The sequence below is a fragment of the Myotis davidii genome, unplaced genomic scaffold, assembly GCF_000327345.1.
Source record: "Myotis davidii unplaced genomic scaffold, ASM32734v1 scaffold821, whole genome shotgun sequence".
Taxonomy (NCBI): domain Eukaryota; kingdom Metazoa; phylum Chordata; class Mammalia; order Chiroptera; family Vespertilionidae; genus Myotis; species Myotis davidii.
Window position 1 is genome coordinate 4,330,182 of NW_006295269.1, and position 7,373 is coordinate 4,337,554.

The window sequence follows — 7,373 nt, forward strand, 5'->3', positions numbered from 1 at the left end:
GTTCCCTTCACACCACATTCTTGCCAGCACTTGTTATCTCTTGTTTTTTGGATGATAGCCATTCTAACAGGTGTGAGGTGATATCTCATTTTGGTTTTGGTTTCTCATGATAGTTCTAATTAGAACTCCTCTCTCTCTCTCTCAATATCCATAACATGTTACCTTGTAGGTCTCTCTGGTAGCATAATGGCCCCACAAAGCTGTCTACACTCTAATCCTTAGAACCTAACCTACAAGCATGGCAAAGAGACTTTGTAGAAGCAACTAAGGTTAGGAATCCTGAGATAAAGTATCCGGTGCTATTCAGGTGGACCCAAAATAATCTCGTGAGCTCTTCACAGCAGAGAGCTCTCTCCTGTGGGAATCAGAGAAATGTGGCAGAAACGGGGAGCGACTGGAAGCATGAGAAGGACCCTCACTGCCATTGTTGGCTTCACAATGGAACTGCATGTGGAAAGCATGAGAATGAAATGAGTCCTGCAAAGACCAAGGAGCTTGTAGAAACCCTGAGTCCAAGACAGAATTGCAGTCCCAGCTGCCACCTTGATTCTAACTAGATGTTAATTTTGGAATCCACAAAATCCCAATCTAAAGAGCATTAAGAGACATTCTGACATTATAATGGAACTAGAGGCCCAATGCATGAAATTGGTGCACGGGTAGGGTCCCTATGCCTGGCTGGTGATCAGAGCCGATCTATGGGTCCTGGGGCTTGCGGGCTGGGGGCAGCTCCTGTGTTGAACGTCTGCCCCCTGGTGGTCAGTATGTGTCATAGCAACTGGTCATTCCGCCAGTTGTCCCGCTGTTTGGTCAATTTGCATATTAGGCTTTTATTATATAGGATTTTACTCAATCAAATGAACAAATAACTAAAAATTGCAGCTAGAATTAGAGATGAAGCAGGCACTCAGTCTCTGTGCAGAGTTAGGAAATGTGAAAAGTGATGGGCATAGTGACAATCAAGACATGGAAATGCATTGAGCTCATGGTAATGGTGCCAATAGAGATAGAAACATAAACATGTGTTTTCTCCTCAAAAGAACTGAGGAGGGGTGTGTGTGATGCAGGCACAGGTCAGTTCACCTTTTCTTCCCATTTATAAGACACTGAGCCTATAATCAATCACTATTTTTAGGAGAAGTGATTAAATGGATGGGAATCTGCAGAAAGCACATGGTTTACAGAATTGTTCATCACAGAGGTTATTGTAACCAGAGAAACATATTGTCTTCATTATGGATCATAAGAAAACTTGCTCATTTCCATTGAATTTTTTGGCTCTGATGCAATATTACTTATGTTTTTGCAAGATGACACAAATGGTATCTTGGTGAACATCTTCGGAGAGGGTTCCTCACTGGTAAAAAAGGCAAAGATTTTCTCTGGGTGACTCTAAATCATGCTAGATTTCCTTCCACAAATTTTTGTTGCTATCAATTTGGCCTGTAGACATTTCTGGGAACGTCAGCATCACATAAGAAATCACTGTATTTCTGTAGGGCATGTGAAAGCCTGGGGGGATAAGTCATATTTCTGAAAAGAGAGGTCGTACGTGTCATGGGATGTTCCAAAAGGACTGGAACCTGTAACAATGTCAGAAGCCCTGCGTTGGAGCCTTAAATGACACCTCTTTGCTCAGGATGCTCTAGCCTTTTATTTCCAGCTGAAACAGCAACATGGCCGGTGCTTCATGGTCCTGAGAGTGGATGGTCACGCTTGACCTTCTGTGGCAGCAGAGAGTTAATAAAATAAACACACACACTTTTTAAAAATGATATTGTGACTGGTGAAGACCAATGAAATAACCCATCCTTTCTTTTTGCTCTTAAACTTTTAACAAACTTTCCACAATGATGCTCATTTGACCTTTGTAAGACAGGTAGGTGTAATTCACGGTAAGCGGGTAAGCACAATTTTCTGATCATGTGAGACTCAGTATAAAGAAACAAATACATAATTTCAGCCATAATTACCGAAAGGTCATAGGGCTGACAAACAACACATGCTTAAATCCTTTAGTGGCACCCCGTGACTCCCAGAATAAATCCAAAATTCCTTCCAGTAGCTTTGTGATCTAAACTCAGTCTAAGCCTCCAGGTTTATCTCTAACAGGGTTTCTTAGCCAAGGCACTTCTGACTTTGGGGCCAGATAAATCTTTGTTGTAGGACTGCCCTGTGCATTGTGGGATGTTTAGCAGCACCCTAGGCCTCTTCCCCATGCTCAGTTGTGGCAACCAGAAGTATCTCTAGGCATTGACAATGTTTCCTGGGGTCCCAACTGCCCCCTGGTTGAGAACCACCAGTTATAGTATTTTACAGCCTTCGACTTGACCCTCCTGCCATAAGGAACTCTCAGTTTCAGAGCACACGCTGTTCTTTCTCCTCTGTGCTTTCTTACCTTCCATGCCCTGGATGAGTGCAATACTCTCCCTTCCTTTATGCCCAGTGCCCTCCATCCTTCCTCAGGGCTAACTGAGAAGTCTGAGGAGGTAGGTAAGCTTCTGTCATTTCCACTCTCACAGCGTGACCTGCTGTGTAGAGGAGTTGAACATTTGCTTGTCTGCATCTCATTAAGACATAAGTTGCAAAAGGTCAGGGATCATTACTGAGTTCTTCACCAGTGTGTCCCCATTGCCTGGCACAATAAATAGCCGTTGAAAAAACTAACATTTGAACCCAAGCAAACATTAGTCAAAATGAATCCAGTGTTACTTTAAAAACAAAAAACAAACAAACAAACAAACAAAACATTTCCTTGTATGGTTACTATGATTTTAAAAAATAACCTTGGAGAAAACCTAGTATAACATGTCAAAACACATCACGGTTTCAACTTAATTCTTCCCATGCTTTTGACCTTTATAAATCTTCTTAGAGTAATTCATTGTATATTTAAAACCTATATTTTATCACAGTTTGGCAGATTCTGTTTGCCGCCTATTAGTACAGTAAAGGTCACGTCATGAGATGAAGCCTGGTGGCAGAAAACACAGTAATTTACCAACGGGAAACAGGAAAAGGGGCTTCATTTCTTATGTCGTCCTACAACTTTTACCTTGGGGTTGATTTTTAAGTTATTATTCAAACTTGAAAAATTATGTTTGGGATGAATTCTGGAAAGTACACAAAAGAGAAAAATTATGTAGAAATTCAACTCTAAAACCATTGTCATTTAACACAATTAAATAGTAGAAAGGAGCTTAAAATACCTTGGTGTCAAGGGATTTAAAAAGCTGCAGGGTAAAAGCTACTACTTAAATAGGTATAGACCCCATAGGCTATCTATGTGTTTTTACTTTGTTCCTTAATACTAACATTTTTTTTCTGATGATAAAGGAAAATTATTTCTGACACTATTTGATGTCAGTTAAATAATTGTTTGATGTGCAACAAATTGGATACAAACTACAATCCATTCTTGATAGTGCTGTGCGGGACCCAGGGCCATGTTTACAGTAATTATCTAGGAGGCACTGGTTCTCAGTTCAAGGACTTCTCTATTAGAAACAAAGCAAAGCCACCCATCAAAATGACTTACTGTGTACCTTCTGAACCATCCAAGGAGGGAAGCAATGACTGAAACACAGCACTGGCTTGGAGAACTACTAATCTGGCAAAGGATAAAAGACATGTACACAAAGAATTATACTTCAGAAAGAGCAACACAGGCATTAAAGATAAGCAAAATGCCACGTGAATTTGAAGACAATAGAGACAATATCATTCTGTGTGTCTGAGTCTCATGCTGACTGTGTGTGTGCGTGTGTGTGTGTGTGTGCGCGCGCGCACTTATGTCTGTACCTCTGGGTGTTTGTAAGAGGGTTGTTTCAGAAAGCAGGGCATTCTAGATTAAATAACATGTTTAAAGCAATATTTATACCAGGCATATTTTGGTAACAGTGAGCAGAGAATATATTTGGAGGTAAGGACTAGAATACTTGGTGCCATACATGTCACAGTAAAGAATGTGTCTTCACCTTGGTTGACAGTCTTCACCACATTTGAACAATACCTTTCTCTATCACACTGGCATTGAGTCATTCAGTAATTGGTGGTAGTGAAGTGGGTGTGTGAGGGGGAGAGAAAGAGGGAGGGGAGAAAAGGAGGAGATGGGGGCATTCACTAATAAGGAGCCACTAGACATGTTTATATCAGAATACTATAACTCCAGCTATATTGAATAAATCACCTGATTCTAAGGAACAACAATATATATTCAAATTTCGGCTCTCAAACATTTCTCATCTCAAACAATTTGGTTCTTGACTAAGTTGTTCATGGGAAAAAATGTCTGTCTTTGAACAAAACTTTGGTTCTCAGCCTGACAACCCTTTCATGCTAATAGGTTGGCATGACAAAAAGCTTCTCTCAGGCCACAAAGAAAAGAAAGAGAGAATGCAGTCAGTTTATCTACCGCTAAACCTCAGGTTGTTAACATCTCAGGAAATTTTTCTGTGAATATATGTTTAGTGCTTTTTGCTTTTGTTGCTGGTGAAATGGATGATTAGCACAATTTTAAAACATAAAGAGGCCATCACGAGTGCTAATGTTGATAAGGATGTGAAAGAAACAATGATCACAGGCCATTGAAAAGTTAGAAAAACTGCTATTGATTTGGATAAGCAAAAAGCAGTTAACCTGTGACAGCACTTCAGAAGCAGTGATATCTGAAAAACCCAAGATGCGCATGCTGACTACCTGAAAAGACACCCCTGGAATGAGTGCTGAAAGTGATTCCTTTGGGGTCTGGAACTAATTAATTCATTTTACAGTATTTCTAGTGGAAAAAAATGATTTGTGGGGTTTTTTTTGTTTTGTTTTTTAACAAATCACTTCTCAAACAGCCTTGCAGAACGAAGTAAGTTTGAGAACCGAGGTTCCACTGTACATGTTAGAGTCTCCAAAGATAGGGAGGCCAGTAATCTGTAGTAAGGTCTTTGGCCAAATACTAATTTATGTATATGTAGGTGAAACCTAAGAGGGTAAATAAACAATTCCTGGAGCTCACACACAGCTGAGAATCTCAACTGCAACCACATGGTCTTCAGCTGAGCTTTCAGATGAGACCACAGCCATGGCCAACACATGATTGCTTGAGGACAGAGCTGGAAACAGTGGCACCCAGATAAGTCAGACTCCTGACTGTCAGAAACTATGAGAATAAATATTTATTGTTTTAAGCTGTTAAGATTGTCACATAGTAGGAGATGACTCCTATTGGCATAGATAAGCTCCTATTACTCCTATACTATCACATGGTATTTTAATTACTTGTACAATCATTTCCTTCTCAATATTATTGATTCCCTCAGGCAGGAATCACTGTGTGTCTCAGTGCCTAGCTCATGACTGACACATCATTCACATGCTACTGATAGTAGAACTAAACTTAATCGAACTATTTATCAAATGACCATCACAGTGTTATATCAAATGAAGATAGACTGTCCTGGTTAAAATTTTCCCACTTCATTCACCCACTGTGCGATCTTTAAAAAGAAACTTAATCTTCCTACAAGTCTGTTTCCTTATCTGTAATGAGAATGATAATAGTACCTACCCCATGGGGTTGTTGTAAAGCTTAGATGAATTAATGTTTTAAGGCCTTAGAACAGTACCTACCACACAATTAGTGTTCAATGAATCTTATGTATTATTTTTTATATATTCCTGGGATCAATTGAATGAAGGAACTCAGGATGTGTAATTGGTAATGACATCAAATATATGTGGATTGCAGTGCTCTAAAAAGCAGTCATATATTTTTAAATTCTAATTCCCTTCCACAAATATTTTAAAACACCCAACTGTGTAACCAGGTACTGCACTAGGGGTTGAGAGAAGAGATATGGGTAGCTCATAGTCACTGCCCATAAAAAGGTCTTGTCATTGTCCTCAAAGAGGTTACAGAGATGAACACAGAACCCAGCAAGTGGTATGTTGGAGCATTCATAGGACGCTCTGTGGGAAACAAATGGGTGGCACTTAACTCAAACTGGAGAATGCTCTTAAGTACAGTGACAACTGAGGTTTTCCTTACATGACAAGCAAAAGTACCCAGTAGAGAAGCAGAGGGAGGGTGCACCAATGCTCAGGCATCAAGGCAGGAAAATGTATGGTGGGTTCACCGAAATGCAAGCCATTTGGTCTGACTGTAACGGAGTGCCTGGGTGGGCGTGGTGACAGCATATTTCTCCATTCCCTATACTCTTTCTGATTCATGTAAAGGAATGGGTGCCTTTCTGATATTTCTAATTTCCAAAATATAGTTAAAATCCTACATGTTTTAGAATGAAGCAAAATCTTGTTATTTACAAAGAAATAAGAATTAAACTAGCATCATACTTCTTATCCATTAGACCAAATGCTATAAGATAATGAAGAAATGCCTACAAAGTCCTAAGAATAAAAATTATGAATTTTCACACTCAAGGGTAATGATAAAACAAAAACATTTTCTGATACATGAGGACTCAGAAAGTATACTACCCATGAACCTTTATGAACATCACTTGAGCATACCCTAATCTACCTATAAAAAAACCCTGGGTGTAACATCATGGCCAGAACCACAACCAAGTGGGAAGGAAGTCAGTCCTGCAGGGGTTGTCTTGAAAACAGTTGCACCCTCCCTACTAGCTGTTCCAGGAGCTATTTCCTGTAAGGGCAGGGTTTGAGGCAGGAACCCGCCCTCAGAGCATGGAGACATATCTTTATAAAGTGTGCTGTGCCAGCACGGCCAAGGGTGAACCTGAGTAGGGGCTGCTAAAAGGCTTAGAAAAGACAGACAAGAGAATGAAATCTGGGTCTCAGTGGGACGCTGCTTCTCTGAGAGACAGCGACCACACCCACAGCCATGTCTTTATTTTATAGCAGATGCCATGAGACAAAGTAAGGATGTGACCAAGATGTTTACAACATTGTCTTGAGTTTCAATCCTACTCAACTACATGCACCTAACTCTATCAAGCCTACATCACTCAGGCACGTGGGTCCATGTGTTTGGACCATAGGTTCAAGCTTACAACTATAGCTGTTGGCTATAATTGTGCTGGGAGGGCCCTGCCCTGCAAGCTGGGACTAGCACGTGGCAATGAGAGGACTGTGCCCTCTCATCAGTCCAAGGCTTGAACCTGTCCAAAACACTGTAGCAGCTCCCCCCAATAAAGTTTTAATACATTATATTAGAGGTTGTGGTGGTACTGTTTTACCCACGGCATCTATAGGAATTGCTGCAAATTTACGTCTCGGTGGAAGAACCTTTTATTTTCAGTATAAATGACCAATTCCATTAAATGAAACTTCAATTTCTAGACTCGATATAAACAGTGAAGTTGCTAAAACTATTAAAAAGGCCCAACTTCTCATTATTT

The 7,373-nt window shown here is 40.2% G+C and overlaps 1 long non-coding RNA gene across 2 annotated transcripts in view; it reads right to left on the reverse strand.

The window, feature by feature from the left end:
• Nucleotides 1–1,635: 1,635 nt before the first annotated feature.
• LOC107184117 overlaps nucleotides 1,636–7,373 on the reverse strand; it is a 13,336-nt gene continuing 7,598 nt past the window's right edge. The window contains exons 2-5 of one of the 2 annotated variants that reach the window (XR_001514937.1): nucleotides 3,539–3,610; nucleotides 3,002–3,113; nucleotides 2,399–2,481; nucleotides 1,636–1,724 (exon numbers count right to left, since the gene is read on the reverse strand). This is a non-coding gene — a long non-coding RNA (uncharacterized LOC107184117). Of the gene's footprint in view, nucleotides 1,725–2,398; nucleotides 2,482–3,001; nucleotides 3,114–3,534; nucleotides 3,611–7,373 lie in introns of both variants that reach the window. The other variant, XR_001514936.1, reaches the window with a different exon arrangement.